At 41.5% G+C, this 24,804-nt stretch overlaps 1 long non-coding RNA gene across 1 annotated transcript in view; it reads right to left on the bottom strand.

Annotated features, from left to right (window-relative positions):
* The window catches only part of LOC141580652 (uncharacterized), a 38,912-nt gene extending 14,113 nt beyond the window's left edge, over positions 1-24,799 (bottom strand). The window contains exon 1 of the long non-coding RNA XR_012512937.1: positions 10,578-24,799. This is a non-coding gene — a long non-coding RNA (uncharacterized LOC141580652). The remainder of the gene's footprint in view (positions 1-10,577) is intronic.
* Between the last annotated feature and the right edge of the window lie 5 nt (positions 24,800-24,804).

The following is a 24,804-nucleotide window of genomic DNA, read 5'->3' as shown; positions in this document are numbered from 1 at the left end:
TGACGATGCTGGAAGCAATGTCATTATACAGGATCTGGCTGAATATAGCCAGGAAGTTGGGTTTTATGCTAAGGATGGTAGAGTGCTATTAGAGCACTCTGGGAGTAACCTGATCCACATATTCAAGATGTGAACTTGTTTCTCAAAATTTGCAATAAAGAAAAATGGAATAAGGCCAGGTGCAGTGGCTCACACCTATAATCCCGGCACTTTGGGAGGCCGAGATGGGTAGATCACTTGAACCCAGGAGTTCGAGACCAGCCTGGCCAACGTGGTGAAACCCTGTCTCTGCTAAAAATACAAAAATTAGCCAAGCATGGTGGCACATGCCTGTAATCCAAGCTACTCGGAAGGCTGAGGCAGGAGAATCACTTGAACTTGGGAGGCAGTGCTTATGGTGAGCTGAGATTGTGCCACTGCACTCCAGCCTGGGCAGCAGAGCAAGACCCCATCTCAAAAAAAAAAAAAAAAAAAAAAAGGAAAATTTAATAGTCCCTATTTTGTTGTTATCTTGAGTTTTAGGGTTGGCTGACTCTTTGTTGCTGCTAATCAAGTAGACCTTGTATTATTTTGAAATAAATGAATTCTTAAAGCAATGACCACACTTTGAGAATAATTGAAAAGGTAGCCAGCAACTAGCCCAGGACCCCAAGCCACAGGAGAGGCTTGCTGACTGCTGGTGGTTAATGCAGATTATACTTACTTCAGCCTGGGAAGGAGACATTCAGATAATAAATGTAAATCAGCAATGTCTGTAAAACATCGAAAGAAATGCACGAGGTGGAAAATACGACTCCAATGAATGGAAACAACGGAAAATGTTGTCATAAAATAGTTGCAGAATTTCAAAGCGTTAACCACGTTTTTTTTTTATACTCTGCCCAAAATTGTTGATGCTCAGAATCCTAAAGAAAGCTAAGTAAAAATTTTCCAAGTAGGCTAGACTCTAAATTCATGCAGTGTAAAAATGACCTTCAGTAGTAACACGGAAGGAGGGGATTTCAATTTCAACACTACACATTTCCAAAGGATTAGAGATGTCCCTCTGACATTCCCCGTGTCCTCGAATAAGCCACTGGGGCACATTGTTGACTCAAAAACTTACTTAAAGCTTTCTTAAACCCATCTTTTTTCAACCTGCACCTCCTCATGGGATGAGGAATTTCTTAATTTTTTAGGCATTTAGAAATTTGTTCACCTACATTCACTTCTTTCAAATTATACTTTCAAAATATCACTACTGCTCTATGGTGTCTCTACCCCAGCTCAGTGGCTCAGTGTCTTTTCTGTCTGGGGAACATTGCAAGGAGAAGGGAGGGCAACACCTTTGGTATCTTTTGAAGGAAGTTGTTGAGGATGGGACGAGGGGAATTACCCAAGCACAAATCAGAAAGGAGCCACTGATTACTAATGGCTGGTTTGGACTCCCTAGGAGAAAGGAAATGAGCATTTTATAAAAACCCTAAAAAAAAGCAGTTTAGCATCATCAGTGGCTCGGGAATCAAACAGCCTTGGTTGGAATTCTAGCCCCTTAGTAGAAGGTTATTTAAATTTTCTACACCTTAGTTCCTTCTATAAAATGAGCTGCTATTTAGTTCTCACCCCAGGGAGCAACTACATTGTAACTGAGAAGATTCATGCATGCTAGGGGTTTTGCACAGAGCAAGTGCAATCAGCACCCAGGAATGTTTGCCCTGACCTTCCCCAGCCATGCTCCCACATTACAGAATGTCATGTTGAAGGCTCCTCCAAGCTTTTATCCTGAGGAATCTGGGTGTGGCAGCCCTCACTCCCAATCCTCTCAGACCCTTCAGAGGCCTCTGACCCCTCTCCAGTGAGTCTTGGAATGTGGCAATTGAAATTGCCTCAAGGATTCTAGGTACATTGCAGTGTGCACAGAGTTTAGTTTGCATATTCCTTTCTGAGGATGCTTTACATCTTGTTGACATTTGTTTAGTTCCAGTACTTTGAGCTCACAGGAAACTCTACAGGGAGAACTCACAGAGATTGCTGAATCCCCTAATTATTTAAGTATGATTTCCTTGTTCCCTTGCTTACCTTGAAATTTTCTACTTTTATTCTGGCTGCTCTCAGAACTCAGTGAGCTCTTTTGCCATTTATTCTTAGTAGCTTGGCATTCTGCTTCTAGAAAACGTATCGTGATGTACAAACTTGGAGATTTCAATTCTGAATTACTTATAGCAATGTAACACTAATTCTAGCACACATGCCTGGGAGGTCATTAGCATTTGCAGTTTTTCTATTCAAAGAAGAATCATCCGTCTATCCCCCGTCTTTGGTTGAGTTCTCAGTTCTTCAGGCCTGGATTTATTTTGTTTCAGGCACTAAATCCATGTGCCTGAGTGAACTTGCATTTTAACTTTACATGTCATTTCCATTCATATCTGAGATTTAGCTTTTTGCACGATTAGCTTTTGGCTCCTGAGCCCCATGACTGGGGATAAGCACAGCCTTCAGTTTAGACTGTCAGGAACACACTCAGGTTAGCTGTTCCTCTAACTGTCTTTTTGCCGGGCATTGTGCCAGCACATCCACTCTAGTCTTGGGCTAGGGAGATGTGAATTACAATGCCAATGCTTTCCTGTCTTTACTACCTCAGAGATTTCTTGTCATGAATCAAGCAACAGAGCTGAAATTGATATTTAACTTTGTAAACTTCCCAGTGACAGAATGCCCAAATCACTACATTAGACAAGAACTATTTGTAAAGCTGTTCTGTTTGTGTGTTTTGTCAGCCTTTGAAAGATGAACCATGTGTGGATTTGTATCCAATAAGAGATATGTACTTCCTATATACTGTGGAATGAGGAAGTAGCAAGGGAACTTCATTGATAACAATCTGTGTCTTTCTTGTAATGAAAATAACAGTGTAGGCCACACGTAGTGGCTCATGCCTGTAATTCAAACACTTTGGGAGGCCGAGGTGGAAGGATTGCTTGAGCCCAGGAGTTTGAGACCAGCCTGGGCAACATAATAAGATCCCATTTCTTAAAAAACAAAAAAACAAAACACACACAAAAAAACAAAATTAGATGGGCATGGTAGCATGTGCTTATAGTCCCAGCTACTGGGGAAGCTGAGGCAGGAGGATCACTTGAGCTGGGACGATCAAGCCTGCAGTGAACTGTGATCACACCACTCCACTTTAGCCTGCATGACAGAGTAAGACCCTGTCTCAAAAAAAAAAAAGGAAGGAAGAGAAAGAAAGAAAGAAACAAAATAGTGAGGCCATCCTGCATTTTAAAAGCCAATGAAAGCCAAACCTTTTGTAGATTACAATAAACGATGGCCATGAATCTCCCTCTTGCTCATCTACTGCTATATTATTTACAAAACCTTGCCCCAGTCATCTCACTTAGCTAACCCCAGACCCATCTGTGCAGCTGTCCTGAGAGCCCTTACTCAGAGCTTTGGTAGTTTGTTCTTTTCTTTCCAGAACCAGGTTTGGACAAGCTAAAAAAGCTCTTAGAAGCAGGTTGAGGTAGAAGAATTCACCCACTTTCCCCCCATATCATTATCTCTCCCCAAATGCTACTACTCTGTTTTTGTTTTTTCTACTCAGACTGATAGCCTAGTATCCTTCCATCATAGGGAGCCTGCAGAAAACCAGGAGGGGAAGAAGGACTCTACACCCTTTACTCCTTTTCAACAGCAGCCTTCAAAACCAGCAGATCATCTTCGAGTCTCTCGGGGCTCCCTGCTGATTGGTACAACAGATCTAGAAGTTAGGAGTCCTGGGTTCAAGTTCTCATTTTGGGCAAGTCTTTCAGCTTCCTGGGGTCTTTAAACCTCATTCTGTAGATGAGAATGTTGGATTGAATGGCCTCTCATACTCCATCCAACCCCAGCGTGCCATGTATTACAGAGAAGCTTTGAGTGCCTGCTATGAATGAGACAGTCTTAGTACCCGCTCCTCCGTAACTAGAGAGTGCACTTGGGGAGTGAAGGCACCACACGAGTCCAGTTTTATCAGTATAAGGCTATGTGTCATGGAATGCCCAGGCCGCTGACTGCTGAGGCTCACAATTTTGACTACAGCAATTGAAAAGAATACTGAATGCAGTTCGTAAACAAGTCTGTGAGCTCTTGGGAGGCCAAATATCATTAAGTCTTTTGCAATTTGTTAGCATAGGGACAGATGTTTGCAAATTGTAGATATTTACATAGATGAAATACAATACTCCAAGGGGATTTTATTGGAATGAAATGTCCAGTCACCATATTGTAAATTTAATTCCAACCAGAATCTTTATTAAGCCTTTGGGGCAGGAGAACATGGGGATATAAACATTTTAAAACTCGGCTGCTCTCCAGAAGCTAGCACTCGAAGATGCAGCAGTCCTTTTTCCTGTTGCTGAAAAGACAATCTCCTATATTAGTCGCATTTAAGTAACTTGAATGGAACCATTAACTCCTTATTAGCTAGTTCTTGAAACATCAAGAAAATGTCAAGGTATGCACAGGTATTTGGAACAATGGCTACATTTTCAGTGAATATTCCTGTCCACACTTGACAATATACCAGGGTTCCCATTAAATAACAGCCCTTAGTTTAGGCCTCTCCACATGGAAGACCCTTAAAAAAATTATTGTTAAGGGATTGTCCTTGAAATTCCAGTATATCTGAAAGCCAACTTGAATTAAAGAAAATAATTAACACTGGTGCACTTGAATGTTTTAAAAATGATTTGCATTTCCATTATTTTCTCTTCTAAACCCATTTTACAGCAGAAAAAACCCTGAGATTTATGGAGATTAACCTGCTCAATATCACATTTTCTTTTTTCCTTTTTATTTTGAGATGGAGTTTTGCTCTTGTCTCCTGGGCTGGAGTGCAATGGTGTGATCTTGGCTCACTGCAACCTCCGCCTCCCGGGTTAAAGAAATTCTCCTGCCTCAGCCTCCTGAGTAGCTGGGATTTCAGGCACCTGCCACCACACCTAACTAATTTTTGTATTTTTATTAGAGACGGGGTTTCACCATATTGGCCAGGCTTGTCTCAACCTCCTGACCTCTGGTGATCCACCCACCTCAGCCTCCCAAAGTGCTGGGATGACAGGTGTGAGCCCCTGCGCCCGGCCTCAAGATCATGTTTTCATGGCATCAAGAGTCCTCTAACTTTAACTTAAAATTCCATGATTCTTTCTAAAGTGCTGATGATTTGAAACACAGATAAATGTAGACATAAATATGGATATATAGAGATGTTGATTCAGGGATACAAAGCTTCAGTTAGGAGGAATAAGTTCTAGAAATCTGTTATACAGCATGGCAACTATAATTAATAATAATATGTAGATAGTATACTTCAAAACTGCTTACAAGAGTAGACTTTAAGTGTTCTCATTACGAAGTGCTAGGTATGTGAGGTGATGGAAACCTTAATTAGCATGATTTAAAAATTCCATAATGTATACATATATCAAAAAATCACCATATATATCTATATATAATATCACATCTATCTATATTTATCTATTTAAATATCTATATTTTACGCATACTATAAGATGAATAGGTAAATAGACGGATGTATTTCTCCTAATAACTTTGTATTCTTTGGAGGTAAAGAAGTCCTCAAGAGGGCCGTGTGCGGTGGCTCACGCCTGTAATCCCGGCACTTTGGGAGACTGAGGTGGGTGGATCACCTGAGGTCAGGAGTTTGTGATCAGCTTGGTCAACATGGTGAAACCCCGTCTCTACTAAAAATACAAAAATTATCTGGGCATGGTGACAGGCACCTGTAATCCCAGGCTGCTTGGGAGGCTGAGACAGGAGAATTACTTGAACCCAGGAGGTGGAGGCTGCAGTGAGCTAAGATCACGTCACTGCACTCCAGCCTGGGTGAAAAGAGTGAAATTCCATAAAAAAAAAAAAAAAAGTCCTCAAGAAAGAAGAAATCCTTTATTCAGTGACATTTTTCCTCCCCATACTTTTCTAGACTTTCATATTCCTTTCCTTGGTTGCCTGCATTGAGCTTCCCAAATATCAGACCCAAATATGAATTTCAAGAAAAGCCGGAAAACCCCACGCCCATCCTTGAGAATAATTTTAAGAAATTCTTTGATCCTTAACGATTCCTTTTGGTGTCCATTGCGCACTGGCCAGTCTTCTTAATCAGGGCTGGGATCTGGTCTGTTTTAAATTTCCCTCTACTGCCATCTGCTGGTAGTACATCTGCAATGGCATCTTCCAGAACATAGGCCTCATGATCGTTTGTGTTCCTGGGGTCAGTTTCTCTGTAAGACTTAAACCTGTTTAAGTGATTCTCAATTCCAGCTGCATATTAGAATCACATGGGATATTTTCCAAGGTATAAATGCCCAAGTCCCACCCGTAGAGATTCAGATTCATTTAGTTTGGAAACTATCACTGTTATTTTCTGAAAAGTTCACCAGAGAGTTAATATGGAATAGGTAGCCAGTGTTGAGACCCACTGGCTTGAACAATCAAATCTAACTGGTACAGATAATGGGAAGGTTAATGTAGCCAAGGAAAATCTGCATTCGATTTTGTCATATCTAGACCAGTTCTCCAATTCATTCTATATTGTTAATACAACTCACTTCAATGCTATGTGCTTTTTATGGATTAAAAAGATTGAAATCAATTCTTTTATCTGCAGTCTTTCAGGATTTTTCTCATGACTAAACAAAAATACAACTTAAGTCAGCTTTATTATTTTTTCACATTTCATATTACGAGCTATGATGGATGTAAACAAATACTGAAAATAAAATGAGTTATGAAAAAGATATAATTCAGAAAAAGGAGGCTTGCATTTTAAATTAACATTCTTGTAAATGTGGCGGCCTTTTTCCACATGAGTTCGATGTTTGAGAAATCAGAAGCTTAATTACTTTGTAAGCAGGTAGATTGAAAAAACAATTTATTTGAGATTGAATTTCTGTTTAATCAGGAGGAAAATGAAAATTTGCAGAAGAAAATAATGTAAGCTTTGACACACACACACACACACACACACACACACACACACAATACTTCATGTACAGAGCCTATGTATTTTTGTATGTTATAAATGAGTGGGAATAACGGTTTGATTTTCTTGGAAATGAATTTAACAAATGATCTAAGCCTACTAATAAAATAAGCAAGCATCCATCCTGTTTTCCCAGGAGATATTCTATAGGTCTGAGGGTCAGGAAGCATCCCCAGACCCAGCTAACCCCAATCTCAAGCAGCCCAAACGAACATGTGGTGTGCTTATTCTAATAGATTCTCATAATTTGGGGATGCTTTCTATGTTGTCAGAAGAGAATGCCAGTTTTTTAAATCATCGCATGTACCTCTGACATATTAAGCCATCTGGAATTAGATGTCACAGAAGCTGTGGCATTTTCTCCTTAACTACGTGAGCTTTCTGGAAAAACAGAACCAAAATCAGAACCAACTAGCCCACCAAACAACAATAACAAAAACTCTGCTTAGTAACTCTTGGCTTTTAGATGTTGAGCTTTAAAACTTTTAGGAAAGTCACACAAAATTCACAGTCTTGTTAATTTTTCAGTCTGATGAGAGAGACTTGTCACTGTTAGCCCCAATGGCAACTTCTTTGGCGAAAAATATATAATAATGGAACATATGCGATTCTTGAACAAGATGGATCTGAAATTTTCACTGAACTTAAAAGATTTCCAATAAATACTACTTTTACAAAAATTAAGGCAATGTGAAAGAAAAGCAGAGTAAATTCAGTTGTTTTCAGTCTTATTGCCTGATTTCAACTTGATTTCAGTTCTAAAAACATTGTGAAATTATTTTCATGGCTGAACAAATGAGTTACAAAACTAGAGAGATGGCAGGGCGCAGTGGCTCACGGTTGTAATACCAGCACTTTGGGAGGCCAAGATGGGTGGATCACGAGGTCAGGAGTTTGAGACTAGCCTGGCCAATATGGTGAAACCCCGCCTCTTGGTGGCGTGCGCTTGTAGTCCCAGCTACTCGGGAGGCTGAGGCAGAAGAACCCCCTGAACTCAGGAGTAGGAGGCTGCAGTGAGCCAAGATCATGCCACTGCACTCCAGCCTGGGTGACAGAGTGAGACTCTGTCTCAAAACAACAAAAACAAAAATAAAAACAAAACAAAACAAAACAAAACAAAAAACTAGAGAGATGTGCTGTTGAAATAATTTGAAAACCCCACTAGCTCAATCTCTCACCTTTATTTTATCTAGAAGATTAAATTATTGTCCTGGTGAATTTCTCAATATTAAAATTTGAGGTTTAGAACAATGGCTTTGTTTTTGGTGGGTATTCTTAGCCATGCTTGATTAGATTAAGATTCCTATTCTGGGTGGGCTGTCATGGTTCACACCTGTAATTCTAGCACTTTGGGAGACTGAGGTGGATGGATCACCTGAGGTCGGGAGTTTGAGACCAACCTGGCCAACATGGTGAAACTTCGTCTCTACTAAAAATACAAAAAAATTAGCTGGCTATGGTGGCAGGTGCCCGTAACCACAGCTACTCAGGAGACTGAGGCAGAAGAATCACTAGAACCCTGGGGGCACAGGTTGCAGTGAGCTGAGATCTTGCCACTGAACTCCAGCCTGAACAAAAGAGTGAGACTCTGTCAAAAAAAAAAAAAAAATCCTATTCTGATCATTCAAAACAGATCTAGGGGGATAATGTGATTTTTAAAAGTTCTGTTAAAATTATTTTGTGGCCGGGCACAGTGGCTCATGCCTATAATCCCAGCACTTTGGGAGGCCGAGGAGGGTGGATCACGAGGTCAAGAGATCGAGGCCATCCTGGTCAACATGGTAAAACCCTGTCTCTACTGAAAATACAAAAATTAGCTGGGCATGGTGGCGCAGCCTGTAGTCCCAGCTACTTGGCAGGCTGAGGCAGGAGAATTTCTTGAACCCAGGAGGTGAAGGTTGCCGTGAGCCGAGATCGCACCATTGCACTCCAGCCTGGGTAACAATAGTGAAACTCCATCTCAAAAAAAAAAAAAAAAAAAAAAAAAAAATTACTTTGTGCATGTTTGTGCATGAAAGGACCTCATTTCAGTGCCCTTCGTACTGAAATGTAAGTAGCTAGTTCTAAATTCCTGAGATCAGTGTCAATCTCAAAATGTTATCACTAAAACGAATTGTCATACCTATTTAAACTATTTAAAACTAAACAGGATTGCAGGGAGATCCAGTCTACTGGATTTAAACATCATCAAATTGTTTAGAAGGGAAGGTTTATTATTTGGAGGGCAGACAGGTTTAAAATCAAGGTGGGACATAGAGAACTTACAACATATTCAAGGTTGTACAGTGAGTAAGTTGGGAGGGAGGGGCTAAATTCAGATATTTTGGTGGTCACCAAGATCCCATTGCTTAGGAACCCCACTGTTGAACTCATTGGTGATAATACTCTCATTTTAGTTCTCCTGATAAATGTTAAACTCTTCAGATTTTAAACCAATTTCTTGCGTTTTTCAAAAAGATGTCACTAGGAAATGTCTGATCCATTCCAACTGCCTTGCAGAAATGTAGCAAACTTACGAAGCAAAAACATATTTGGAGACTTTACAAGGGTACTCATTGGGACTGCTGTTTCTCAGGACAAAGAAAAGTTATTCACGAGATGACATTTGTCAGACAAAAAAAGAGAAAGCCAAGGTTATGCTGGCAGCAGAAACCCAATCTAGCAAGACCCAAGATTTTAGGAATAACAGCAAATTCACAAAGGGGTTTTGATGTTATCAGTGTGTTAAATCTGTTTAAAAATTTTTGACGATTAATTTAAAATATGTGTATTTGGTCCATAGCATAATTATACTTAATTTTAGCATAAGTACACTATTAATTTTCCTTCCTTCTTTCCTTCTTTCCCTCCATTCCCTCCCTCCCTTCTGTTCCCTTCCCTCCTTTTCCCTCCCCTCCCCTCCCCTCCCTTCCCCTTCCCTCCCCTCTCCTTCCTTTTCTTTCTTTCTTCTTTTTTGAGACAGGGTTTCCCTCTCATTGGTCACACTGGAGTGCAATGGCATAATCTTGGCTCATTGCAACTTCCACCTCCCAGGCTCAAGCAATTCTCCTGCCTCAGCCTCCAGAGTAGCTGTGACTACAGGCGCATGCCACCGCACCTGGCTAATTGTTGCATTTTTGGTAGAGATGGTGTTTTGTGATGTTGGCAAGGCTGGTCTCAAATTCCTGAGCACAAGTTATCCGTCCGCCTCAGCCTCCCAAACTGCTGGGATTATAGGCGTGAGCCGCTGCACCCAACCTCACTATTAATTCAATTCAGATGTCAGTCAATAAAAAGTCCCTGAAATAATTGGCAGGAAATATGTAGTCTCTAACAAATTTGTGTAGAAAACAGAACTATTATTGTAATTTTTATGCTGGAATTGATGATGTTACCAAAATGTAAGCTCCATGAGATCAGCAATTTTTGCTTCTTTTGTCTGTTGTTACAGTTCTGGTGCCTTGAATAGTACTTGGAGTGTAATTGGTGCTAGAAATATTTGTTGAGTGAATGGCTTTTCTTAAGCAGATGCAAATTGGCTAGCAAGTAGACAAAACTAAAAATGTGGACTACTTACCGAAGCTAAAGAGCACTTAGTACTTAGAGCTTCTTCCTACTGTCAAGTATCATCAGTTTGGGAGTAAGGAAGTAAATTTAGTTTTGACATTGATTTTGTTTTTACCAAATCTTCAGCCCTTGTATTTGCAGCCACGTGCTCACCTTGACAATCTGCAATGTCAGAGATGGCGATAGAAAGAGGGGTCACATTTAATGTGTCTTTATGTCTTCAGGGTGCCTTGTGCCTAGTGGATATTCAATACATATAGAGTTGCATTGGAACAGGCAAGTTAAGTTTTAAGCATAGCTTTCTATTTTTCTTGGCAAAATTTATTCTGGGAAAGAAACGCCATAAGGGCTGAACGCATAGACATATCGTTATTCAGTCCTGCCACAATGATTAAGTTTGGTTTTTATTTCCAGACCTGAAACGAAAATCAGTTAACATATGGGAAATGCTGCACAATTCCTCTCCACCTGCCTGTCATTTTCTAAGAAAGTGCTAGCTGCATACTTTCCCATGTGGTTTTACAGTGGATTTATGTTGTATTAAGGTACTGTGGTTACTACGCATTTCGATACGAGGCCCTCTTTGAGAGTCAGGTAGGATGACACTTACTGGCTAAGTTTGCCCTGTGCTGCCTGCCCCCAGCTAAGTAGGGCTCATGTCACACAGCTGGGGAGACTTCCTGGCTGAATTTTCCTAGGAGGGCACCAGGGGCAGAGGGACACTCAAGGAGCAGGTACAGTGAGTGCCCTTTCTGCCTCCTCACTGCCCTTCCCCTGTCCTATCAATCCATAGTTTTCAAAGTCACTGCAGTGTTTTTGATTGCTAACTTTCAATACAGTTTGCTTCCTTTCCAAGCGGCAATCTTCATGTCCAGAGCAATGGGATCCAGAATTTTCCATCTGAAAAGACATACGTTTTTTCCTAGGCATTCATTTAGTCTTTAATAATTGGCATCCCAAGAAAATCAACAGAGTGTTTACAGTAGCAGCTTTACCTGATGGTCCCTGAGTTTTTAAGTGATTCCCTCCTACCATGCACTTGAGGCAGAAACTTCCACCAACTGCTGGGGGCTCCAACCTTTGCACAGCATTTATACTGAGAGGCTGTGTGTGACAGGTTGACTGACTGCCATTGTAGATGAACAGAAGCAGGTGTGGATGCTTCAATCACGGTGGTCATCAAAAAAGTAGTTCTTTCTGAACCCAAAAGACAATAACCAATGTTCACTTATTTTGAAGCCAGATCACTTCCAGACCCCTGAAGTCACATAGCCACAGGATTTGATTGCTTTATTTTGTAAAGGACAATGAGGGAAGTGACTTTTGTAGATCAAGTCATTTCTATATAAGAGGTCTAAATTTAAATTCTTGAACTGCTTGGAACATGAGGACTAACAAGATGAAAGAACCCAAGACATCCTCTGATATGATATCATGCAGAAAGAGTTGCATTTGTTTAAGGGCTCAAAGAAATGAGCAAAGGATTAGAAATCTGGGAGAAAGAAAGAGACAAATATGAATAGGCACATGAGAGAATGAGTCTAAAATTATAACAATAACCAAATTTGGAACTCTTTGTTAAGCACAATGGGATTAAAAGAAATTTTGACTGCAAAACAAAGACCTCAAAGAATTATCTTCCTCTGAAAAATGTTTGAGAAATGTGTCTCTGGAAAGTATGTCACATGGCTGCCATCTGTCAGATGAAATTAAGGAAATAAAGCTGCTTATTCATTGACCAGCCAGCCTGTCACTGTTGTTCTCGCAACATGAAATAATAGACAAGTTATTAAGTTAAAAGGTTATTAGTTATTAACTTTAAAAAGGAGAAGAAAGGCTAATTTTCAAAAGGGAAGAAAAGTAGGTACTGGAAACCACCTTGATTTTGTGTTGGCTTCAAGATAAAACAAACAAAACATGACATCTATTGACATTGGCAAAAATGAAATGCTTCGGTGATGCCCAGAAAAGGTCAAGTCAAATGAGGGGGATTTCTTGTTCCATCAAAGGGTAGGGCAAGTTTTAGGAATCTGGGTGAGATGTTGCATCTGTTAACATTTTGAGGGGAAGATTAGTTCACATAGACTGATACTCCCAGTGACTATAGAAGCCATCTGGATTTCCATATTCTTCTATATAATCTCTCTCCAACATGTACTGTCATTCCTGGTTAGACAAGAATGTGGAGTTAGATCTTAGTTCTACAACTTAATAACTATATGACCTCTCAGATCCTTAGTTTCCTCATTGTAAAATGGGAATAATCCAACACCTAACATTATAAAAATTATTGGGAGGATTAAGTGAAACAATGATTACAGAGAGCTTGGCTCATTTCCTGCTGCAACCACACAGCAGATGGTAGTTTTCGTTATCATTATGTGCAGTGTCTCTTCACTATTATGTTCATTTTAAGTCATTTTTCTCACTACTTGTCTTTCCAAATGTCATTCATCCTTTAAGTCCCAAGTTAAGTCCTGTCTGTTCCAAGGAGACTTCTCTGAGTACAATGCTTGTATGCATATTCTCTTTCTCTGAATTCTTGTATCACTTATGGTTTATATGGTTCAGGCACTTAAATACATTTTCTCTTCTGTTTCAAAATACTTATTTCATGGTAATTAGTCATGTTTCCTTGAATGGATTTAGAATGATAAGGCTGGCCAGGCATGGTGGCTCACACTTGTAATCCCAGCACTTTGGGAGGCTGAGGTGGGCTGATCATAAGGTTAGGAGTTCGAGACCAACCTCGCCAACATAGTGAAACCCTATCTCTACTGAAAATACAAAAAATCAGCTAGGGATGGTGATGGGTACTTCTAATCCCAGCTACTTGGGAGGCTGAGGTAGGAGAATCACTTGAATCTGGGAGGCAGAGGTTGCAGTGAGGCGAGATTGCACTATTACACTCCAGCTCAGGCAACAGTGAAAGACCGTTTCAAAAAAAAAAAAAAAAAAAATAGGCCTTAGGGCTTGATGGTTTTCTTAAAAGATTATATTATTATTTGTCAAAAGTTTTCCATTTTGCTGATGCAGTAATTGTGACCCAGAAAGGAGAAGTGAATTTTCCAAGCTAAAGGTCAAACTCAGTGGCACATCAGTAGGACTCTAAAGACTGTGCCTTGTAGAGCAGTGCATGGGCCCTGGAGGGGGGCCAACCTTGGTGAAAATCCATGACCTTGACACAGTTACTTATCCTCTCTGACCTGAAAAATGACGTTGACAGTACTTACCTTGGAGAATTGTTGAGAAGATTAAATGGAATAATGTTCATGAAGTCCCAGTACAACATCTCACATTGTTGAGTAAATATTCAAAAAAATCAGATCATTTTCATTTATTTTGTTTGTTTTGAGACAAAGTCTTGCTCTGTCACCCAGGCTGGAGTGCACTGGCACAATCTTGGCTCACTGCAACCTACAAGTGATCCTCCTGCCTCAGCCTCTGAGTAGCTGGGACTACAGGTATGCATCACCAACCTGGCTAAGTTTTGTAATTTTAGTAGAGACAGGGTTTCACCATGTCGGCCAGGCTGGTCTCAAACTCTTGACCTCAAGTGACCCACCCACCCTGAAGTGCTGGGATTACAGATGTGAGCCACCATGACTGACCCATTTCTTTTGTGTCTTTAAGAATAAAGAAGATACCTTTTAAGTGGTTCCAAACCTGTATTAAGCCGCACTGAATAAATTCTTGGTTTATTGACTCAGGGCAAAGTAGAGGGCTTTTGCTAGTGACAAATGTTAGAACTCTAGTATCTCTAGAGTCTCTGAACCATATAGCTCTAAGAACTCGTCTGCATAACCAAAAGCAACTAGAGACTTGGTGTACCTGTGAGCATTGCAGCTGCATTTTGTGGAAGGCTTTACATTGTAAGATGGTTACCTCATATTTCAATTCAATTTGACATGCCATTGTTATTATTTCAAGTACTCTTAAAGACTCTTTAGTGGTTTTCTAAATTTTTTATTTTTATTTTTAAAGACTCTCAAATATAAACATGATCAAGGGGTGGTTTTGCCGTCAAAGAATCCACAGATTTGTGTGGAATAACAGATACATTTATGAATAACCTCAATAGATTTACATGCTGCAGAGGAAATGGATACAAAGCGATGTGGAAATATAGATGGGACAGTCAATTAAGCCCAGGAATGAGAAGCAAAGAGAGCTGTTGAGAAGTGTGACATTTGAGCTAGACCCTGTGGGTCGAATGTTTACCAAGTAAATACATACTTTATTAAAATTGTTCGGGGCACTGCGGTATGCTTTATGCTTCTTTTATCTTTAATTCCTAGATCACAAAGAGTTAATAAGGCAATCCTGATACTGTGTTAATGATCTGGGTAATCTACACTCTCAAAATCTAGCAAATTGGGAAGGAGGGATAGCAGGGGAAAGGAGGGTTGCAGATATGAAAATACTTTGATGATCATGAATAGCGTGCCAATGCCTAACAGCCAACATAAGACCATCTGAAGGGAGGCATGCTTCCTAAATGGATGGCGACACTAGTATCAAGTCTATTTACAGAGCTCAATAAATAAAGACGACATTAAAAATGTTCACAGCACTGCCTAATAAATCTACAACGCAGCTCAAGTTTGGCTTATGTAAGCTTGGAGGAATCTCGGCAGACCCCTGTGCAGCTTCACTCACTTGAAAAGTGTGAGGTATTAGTTCAGGAAATGGTGTTTTACAGCATCTAGGCTGATTTGTGCTGGCAGCATCTTGCTAGCTCTCTGTACTTGCTCAGGACTAATTTCTTCCTAAATTTCCTTCTTCTTGAGTTTGAGCCCATGCCTCCTCCATGGGGCTCACAGCTAGAGCTTCTGGTCTCCTAGTTAGGGGCCTTTTCAGTCATTATTTAGGCTTTTGAAGACCTTTTCTCCCACAGTGTTAAATTGTATGTGATTTTGCCTGGCAAGATGATGAGATTGCAAGACAGCCTATGAGAAATCAGGGTCAAATTAGCATATACGGCAAACACACACACACACACACACACACACACACACACACACACACACACACCAAGAAACCCCCCAAAACAAAACAATCAAGGGGTTACCTTTCTTTGGAGCACAACAAAATCCTGCTAGTCCCAAATATGCAAAAATAGCAGTCATGTTTTCTTAGCAATTTCCAGAAGAAGGCTTTGGGGGAGAAAATGTAATTTGTAGCTACTTTAACCACTGTCAATAGCTACTTAGCTTTTGATAAGTTGAGAAATATGCCATTTGTCTTGGGTGCTTTATTGGCATCTTTTCACTTTTTCTGAAGTCTAGCTCTGCACATTCTGCCCTTCTAGGCACCGAGTCTTCTCTTGTCCTTTCCTGCCATCTTTCTGCTCTGTTAAGATGCATATAGTCATTTACACTTTTGTATAAATGGATTTTCAAGTGGAACCCCTGATTTTCTGGGTAATTTTATTTTAAGATTTGATGATTATAGTAATTATTACCTGTAAAGGAGTTAAAGATTCTCATTAAGCAGGTAGTCAACTGTTTCTTCTGCAGGGAAACTCTTAGGAGATTCATGTGAAGTAGTGTTTTAGAAAAAGCTGCTTAATCAGTCCACAGGAAAGTGGCTCCTGTTTTTCTTCTGTATGAATATCATTTCCAAGGTTGAAGGATGCTTTAATATATAACATCCCTACCCTGGTTTAGAGTCTAAGAGAGAAGTTTTCTTTTGTATTTTTATGTATATCATACACATTTACATATCGTAACATTTACCTTCTTAAAGAGTATGATCCAGTAGTTTTTAGTACATGCACATAGTTGTACAATCAATCTCACTATCCAATTTCAGAATATTTTAACCACTCCCAAAATAAACTAATTAACATTCCTTAGCAACCACTAATCTGATTTTTGTCTTTATGGATTCGGCCATGCTAGATATTATATATAAACAGAATCATGCAATATGTGGCCTTTTATGTCTGGCTTCTTTCACTTAGCATGATGTCTTCAAGGTTCATCCATGTTGTAGCATATGTCAGTACTTCATTCTTTTATTTATTTATTTTTTTGAGACAGAGTCACACTCTGTCACCCAGATTGGAATGCAATGGCACTGTCTCAGCTCACTGTTAACCTCCGCCTTCAGGGCTCAACTGATCCTTCCACCGCAGCCTCCTGAGTAGCTAGGACCACAGGTGTGTGCCACCATGCCCAGCTATTTTTTTATATTTTTGTTGAAGATAGGATTTCGCCATGTTGCTGAGGCTTGTCTTGAACTCCTGAGCTCAGGAGATTCACCCGCCTTCGTCTCCCAAAATGCTGGGATTATAGGCAGGAGCCTCCATGCTCGGCCTCTTTTTTATGACTAAATAATATTCCATATTATTTATTCCATGAATACACATTTTATTTATCCATTCCTCAATTAATGGACATTTTTACTTTTTGGCTATTATGAATAATGCTACTATGACTATTCATACATATGTTTATGTGTGGATATATATTTTCATTCTACAAGGGAAATTTTAAACCCTAAACAACTTTCACACCTATATCCTTAATTAGGCTATCACCACCCTGAGGGAACATATTTATTACAGTTAATATCACCAGTGTTTGACAGTCCCTGAACCTGGAAGATGCTGGAAAAGTGCTGACAGTGACAACTGACAGGGATTAAGGAGTTCTACAGGACCCTCGAAAACTTCTTTGACCCTCCAGTTACATTCTGGTGGCTGCGCATTGGGGGTTTGGCCTGTTCTAGACTACAAAGTGAGTCCTATTCATTATTCAAGACCTGGAATCCCTCCCACTGCACCTCTCCACCCCAAGTATATCCCTCCCTTGAACCTTTTTCCAAACCAACTAGATGGAATTAGTCTCAAGACTTTTGTGTTGGTAACAGCAAGTTGTTACTTTAGTGAAGGATTTAGGATAATCATATTTGCCTTGCAGATAGCTATGCATGTGTTTTTATTACCCTCACTTGATGACAAGGTCTACAAAGTCAAGGATTCTTTATTACTTATCTTCTGTCCAGAGGACTAGCCTAATGCCTTTGTCACTAGAGGTATGCATTAGTTTCGTTAACTTGAGTATAACAGGGAGCCAGGCGGCCAGCTCAAATAAGGGGTGGGAAACGTGATTACTAGTCATAACAAGAGCCATCACAGAATTCCCCTGGCTCCTGGAACCACAAAAGGAACCACTCCTGTGGTTCTTCTGGGCGAAAGGCCTGGATATGATTGCATGTTACTGGAATGAGAGATGTTTAAAAAAGCTGAGTCATTGTATGAGTCATTCCAACATGTTTCTTGTTTTTACTTTTGGAAAGTGAGCTCCATGTCTGATTCTGTCTGCACTGCCATCCCTTGTAGGATTCTCCTCTTTCAGAGCTCGGTTTCACCTCCTCTTCCAGGAGGCCTGCGGTCTCCAAAGCCCGGCTCTCTGGTTTGGATTCTGGCTCTGTCTGGTACTAGCGATAGCCTTGAGCAAGTGATTTGCTCTGTGCTTTGCCTTCCCATCCGACACCCCGGGACAGTAAGAGTCCTGGTCTTGCAGGGCTATTTTAGCAGTCAGTAGAGTGTTTGAATATTGCTTGGCAGATAGAAGACACTCACTGCATGTCAGTCATGGCTGCCATTTTGTTCCATCATGATTTCCTTCCTTTCTGAACTCTGCTTCCAGTTTGATAGTTAATTGTCCTCTGATTTTTCTTGGAGAGTAATTTTACTCTCTCTCTAATTGTTTTTCTGGTGATCTCACCTACCCAGAACACCCTTGGGTGCCAAGAGGCAAGCAAATGGCAATACCTCCACCACCACTGCTAGTACCAAGGCAACTCAGAACTCCAAATCAGTGTCACAGAACCCCTGTATTGAGAACCAGCGTCCTTTACTGACAAAACCTCTTAAACCCACACTCAAAGCCTATTGACTCCTAGTGTGTGCGCAGTTAGAAAAAGCTGCATCCTTTGCTTTTGCAGCCCACAGCATAAAAAAAGCAGTCCAGGATCAATTGGCATAGGGGAAAATGGTCCCCCACAGCCCAGTACTCCTTAGGCGCTATTTCAATTGTGGTAGATACTTAGAATGCCCATAATCATGTCCCTGAGTGGGAGGAGTTTAAGAATGCAAAAGTGCTAACCAATTTTAGAAAGATTCTGATTAATATAAGCTAAACATTAAACTTATAGAATAGCGTCATCTCAAATGATATCAGATAAACAAAAGATCATGGTATGCTCAATTTTTCTCTTCCTCACTGTGTAGTAAGCTCTTTCTTTAAGAGAGTTTTAGATCTTCTATTTATTTTATGTCTCCATTACAGCACCAAGCCTATTAACTACTGCATAGGAACCTCTTAATTGTTGACAAAAGAGCTTATATCAAAAGGACCCAGTATGGTAATTCCTGCCTGTAATCCCAACACTTTGGGAGGCTGAGGCAGGTGAATCACTTGAGCTCAGGAGATTGAGACCAGCCTGTAACATAGTGAGATGTCATCTCTTAAAAACAAAAACAAAAAGAAAAACACGAAAAATTAGCCAGGTATGGGGGTCAGATGCAATTAATAAATGCTAATTCATTAACATTGTTCATGAATTCATAAACATTGTTCATGAATTCGTATTTAACACAACATTCCTTCTTTTGACATACACTTATTGAGCACTTGTTATGAGCCATGCCCTTTATTTATATGCAAGGAATATGGGGCTGAATAAGAAATATGTGAATTGTTCTCCTCTTGGGGGCTTAATACTCTGGATCAGTGCTGGCTTCTGAAACGTTCTGTGATGATGAAAATATTTCACATTTGTGCAATCTAATACAGTACCAACTTGTCACATAGGGTTATTGAATGATTCAAATGTGGCTAATATAACTGAGAAACTGAATTTTAAATTTTATTTAATTTTCATTAGTTACAGTTAAATGGCCACATGAATCTAGTAGCTATCGTATTGGGCAGCACAGATCTGGAGTCCAGTGCTATGATGGCAAGAGTCCCTTAAGCCCCCTTTAGTTTTCTGGAACCATCTAGCCAGAGTTGATTTGGAGAATGGCCACCAAATCCTACCAGATGCTTAATCATTAGACAAAGATTTCATTAACTCAGACATTTTAAAGAGCTTTTTCAATAAAACACATATCTTGCATGTCCACAAAGTTCAACTTCACTGAAGAACTCTGAGCTAATCCAGCTGAATCTGAATACTCTCTCCCTTCAGACCTGTTTATGATACTTTAAATTCCTCTTATCATCTCTAGGGAAAGTCACTTGGCACAAGCTCTAGAGAGAAATGGGATAGAGGTGGGGGGATTGTGGTGTACCATCATCTTAGCTTATTAAAGAATGACGGTGATTCTCCACCTGTCCTCTCCACTCCTCCTCGACATAGGCACACACACTGAGGTACATATATTGAATGTACAGTGATTCATTCTCTAGGTAGAGAAGAATGCCTTCCTGGAGTCTACACTCATGTGTTGACAGCTTCAAGTAAGGATGCATGTATTTGGCCCTGTGCATTCATTCCATACCATACCAGCTATTTTTAAGACTTCACTCTGAAGGGTTTGCATCCTCAGCCAAGAGAACAAAGTGGAAACATACAGACTCCCTCTGTGGCCTGTTCGGGAGGCATAAGGCAACCATTTGGAAGGGAGAGCAGGCTGGAGAGGTGGTGCCTCCAAATGCCCTGCTGAGAAGTATGAATGCAGGAAAGGTGTTGGCTGGGAGGTGGAGGCATGGCATGGAGCCGGGGAGGCCCAAGCCAATATCTCCACGTGTGTAGGCTCTGGTTTCTTCCCCAGCAAGACTGAAGGGCTGCACCAGATTTGAGCCAAGGGTGTGATGGCCAAGAATTGTTCCATTCCGTTCTCATGACCTCCTTTCCTCTAGAAATCTGCCAGACAGGGCCATCCCTGGCAGGACAGCTGGGCCAATCAGTCTGCAGTCCCCAGTCCCACATTCGCCACCTACAACTGGTTTGGGACAAATACCAAAGGCAGCTCTGGAAGCGGAAAGATCACAGGTGGCAAAAGGCATTGAGGGTGGGTGTGGACATGGCTGTGAGCAGCCTGTCAGGAGTCTATCCCATCCTCCTAGCTCTGGCAGAATCACACATATACGAGGCACAAGTGTTTTTCTAGCCCTGGCCTGGGAACTGTCCACATCTCCCAGTAGCCTGTCCTATACCTTTGTTTTCTTAGCCATGCAGCAGAAGAGGACCCTAAAAGCTCAGGTCTCAGACAAATGGCTTGATGACTGGGCTTTGGGGCCAGTTTGGTCATGAGCCTCTGTTGGGGCCACTCCCATTGTTAGGAGAAAGAGCCTCAGTGGACCCCTGAGGACATGTGGTCCCTAACCCTAGGAAAGGGAAGGCACAGAGGAGTGTAACCTGGCCCCGAGTAGCAGCAGGCAGAAGTGGCTTTGCTAGAGCTAAACTCTCTTCACCTCAGCTGCACAACGGCATGTCACAGTGCCTGGCTCCTCCAGGCACTGGTTGTGTCTGTCCCCAAGTAGCAGATAACAAGGAGTGAAAGCCAGGCTTCTCCCTTGGGGAATCGGGCCTTTTTGGAGGTGGGAGGTGGTGATAATCTTTTACCTCTTTCAGAACTATTAGAAACTGTGGGCCTTCTCCTTTCAAAAATGCCTGGATGTGTTCTCCATGTTCTGCTGCTTCTCAGAGGACTCACACACTTCTCCACGGGACCCCAGGGACGATGCTCCCCAGTGTGTATTCCCTGTTCCACCTGCAGTCAGTTCCTCTTCCGGGAAGGTGGCTGTTGAAATGCAGATTCCACGGCCCCACCCTGGATCTACAAAATCAGAATCTTTCAGTTGGGGGAAGCTTGGCATCTGCCCTGAGATTTCCCTTGGGAATAAACCCCTTATGTGAGAGAAGCCCCCAGGGCAGGATCCTCATAACAAGGACCGCAGCTGGCCCTGCTGTGGGAGGAGGAAAGTTTTGGGATTAAGAGAGGGCCAAGAGCAGGCTGGCTGATCTCCCAGGGGTGGGCTGGGAAGAGCGTGTGATTGGGAGCCAGGAGTTCTGTGTTCTGAGCCCAGTACTTCCTTGAGCCGTGTTGGTGATTCAACCCCTGAGGCCTCCGGCTGCTCTTTACCTCATTGAGTGGATGGATAGACTGGTGGGTAAGGCTTGTGCACCCACCTCTGTTTAGCTTATATTGGTGTTGTAGTGTAGCCTCTGAGCAGACCCAGGGAAGGATCTTTGGGTATCAAAGCAGTGTATCCACCCATGCTGTTGGTTGCCATGTGGTTTTATCTAGAGGTTTTTTAATTTCTTTCTTTGCAGTGGCTTGGCTTCTTACTTCTGAAGGTTTAAAAAATATGTGCATATGGCCAGGCGTGGTGGCTGGCCTGTAATCCTAGCACTTTGGGAGGCCAAGGCTGGCAGATCGTTTGAGGTCAGGAGTTCAAGACCGGCTTGAACCCTGGATCTACAGATTCTGATTCTGTAGATCTGGGGCCCTGGAATCTGCATTCTAACAACCACCTTCCCTGAAGAGGATCTGACTGCAGGTGGAACAGGGAACATTTGGGAGCATCGTTCCTGGGGTCCCGTGGAGAGACACGTGAGTTCTCCGAGAGGCAGCAGAAACGTGGACACACCCAGGCATTTTTGAAAGGAGAAGGCCCACAATTTTGCCAACATAGCAAAACCCTGTCTCTACTAAAAATACAAAAAAATTAGCCAGGTGTGGTGGTGGGCGCCTGTAATTCCAGCTACTGAAGCAGGAAAGTCGTTTGTACCTGGGAGGTGGAGATTGCAATGAGCTGAGATCATGCCACTGCACTCCAGCCTGGGCGACAGAGCAAGACTGTCTCAAAAAAAAAAAAATGCATATATATATATATATATATATTCCCACACTTGTATTCTTTTATTATGAAAGTGACATATGCTCATTGCCAAAAAAAAAAAAAAAATTCAAACATTACAGAAATGCCTCTCTTCCTATGGTCAACCCTGATTATATTTGTCAGAGATAATTCTTACTAAACATTTGATTCTAAGCTTTAATTAAAAAAAAAAAAAAAAAAGCACGTAGAGCAACAGTGGCACAGTACACACCTGTGGAGTGTTCCCTCCTGATCAGGCAATGTGCTTACAAGGAAACCTCGAAATAGCCCTGGGAGGCACGGACCTCTCACCTAGCGAGAGGGTTAAAGGAATCTGATACACACATATATATACGCGAACACCAAACATCTATTTTTACAAAAGTGGGATGATGTTATTCTTATTGTACAACTTGATTCTTTCATCCTTAACATAACAAGAACAATTTTATATAACTGTGCGTGCTGAACAGTTTACCATCTGCAGTGTTCCATGAAATGAAATCAGAATTAAGCAATCCCCAAATGATTTTTAATTTTTGAGATGGAGTTTTGCTCTTGTTGCCCAGGCTGGAGTGCAATGGCACGATCTCGGCTCACCACAACCTCTACCTCCCTGGTTCAAGCAATTCTCCTGCCTCAGCCTCCCGAGTGGCTAGGATTACAGGCATGTGTCACCATGCCCAGCTATTTTTGTATTTTTGGTAGAGATAGGGTTTCTCCATGTTGGTAATGCTGGTCTCGAACTCCCAACCTCAGGTGATCCATCTACCTTGGCCTCCCGAAGTGCTGGGATTACAGGTGTGAGCCGCAGTGCCCGGCCTGATTTTTTATTACAAACAATGCTGCAGTAAACTATTTTTTTTTACATCTATCTTTGTGTATTTCTGTAGGGTACATTTATCGAAGTAGAAACAGTAGATCCAAAATGGGATGCGTATGAATTCATTCTCACATTAAATAAAGAAATACCCAAAACTGAGTAATTTATAAGAAAAGAGGTTTCATTGGCTCACAGTTCTGCAGGCTGTACAGGAAGCATGGCATCATCTGCTTCTGGGGAGGCCTCAGGAAGCTTTTACTTATGGCAGAAGGAGCAGGTGTCTTACATGGCAGGAGCAGAAGGAAGAGAGTGAGGGAGGAGGTGCTGCACACTTTTAAACAACCAGATCTCACGAGAACTTACTCACTGTCACGAGAATAGCACCAAGGGGATGATGCTAAATCATTCATGAGAAATCCACCCCCACAATCCCATGATTCAACCACCTCCCACCAGGCCCCACCTCCAATCCTGGGGCCTACAACTCAACATGGATTTGGAGAGGATGCTGATCCAAACCATATCAACATGTAAATGAAAAAATGTTTAATACTTTCCAAACAATCTGGATAACAGAAATGAAATGTATTTGAATGTCTCTTCTAAGTGCTGAAGGTATTTTTAAATCTGAGTCCAAATACAAGGCTGGCATCAGGACATTTGTTTCCCAGAGCTGGTTTTAGATTCTTGGTTCTGCAACTGGGCAGTTATGAAACTTGGAGAAACAAAGAAGGTACCCCTTTCATCACTCCAGGCCTCTGTTTCTTCCACATGAAACAACAGCATGGTAAAATATGCTTTCTGAAGCCTGCTTTTGCTCTATCACTCCCTGATTTGATTAGTGATTTAGCTCTCTGCCTTTGTTTTCCTGTTTGTAAAAAAGAATTTTATTGGCTGGGCCGGGTGGGGTGGCTCACTCCTGCAATCCCAGCTCTTTGGGAGGCCGAGGCAGGTGGATAACAAGATCAGGAGTTTAAGACCAGCCTGGCCAAGATGGTGAAACCCCGTCTCTACTAAAACTACAAAAGTTATGCAGGCGTGGTGGCAGGCGCCTGTAATCCCAGCTACTCAGGAGGCTGAGGCAGGAGAATCGCTTGAACCCTGGTAGCAGAGGTTACAGTAAGCTGAGACCTTGCCACTGCACTCTAGCCTGGGTGACAGAGTGAGGCTCTGTCTCAAAAAAAAAAAAAAAAATTATTTCTTTGCCCTTCCAGGATCAATTAGTCAATGCATCCATTAGTAAAGAACTTTCAACCTTGAAGTGCTAAGTAGCTCTGTTATTGTAGAGCAAGCTGATATTGGCCGCATATGACCCAAACTGCTGCAACTCTAAAATAGTTGCTGAGTCTTCATGAGAACAAGAGATACTTATTGAATCCAAAAGGCCACTCTGTCTCAGCACTCTGGCCTGTGGGGTTGATGAGAGGCAGTTGTTTGGGAAGGAGGTGTTTGGGAAGCCTGATCAGGTATCACATCTCCTTTGGGAACTTGCCTTGGGAACTGTATATCCCTAAACAAAGAAGGAATTATGTGAACCACATCCTCACAGAACACAGCATGTATTACATGAG

The sequence above is a fragment of the Saimiri boliviensis genome, chromosome 12 (genome assembly GCF_048565385.1).
Source record: "Saimiri boliviensis isolate mSaiBol1 chromosome 12, mSaiBol1.pri, whole genome shotgun sequence".
Taxonomy (NCBI): domain Eukaryota; kingdom Metazoa; phylum Chordata; class Mammalia; order Primates; family Cebidae; genus Saimiri; species Saimiri boliviensis.
The sequence above is the reverse complement of the archived record's forward strand: the minus strand, read 5'-3'. Positions and strand labels throughout refer to the sequence as shown.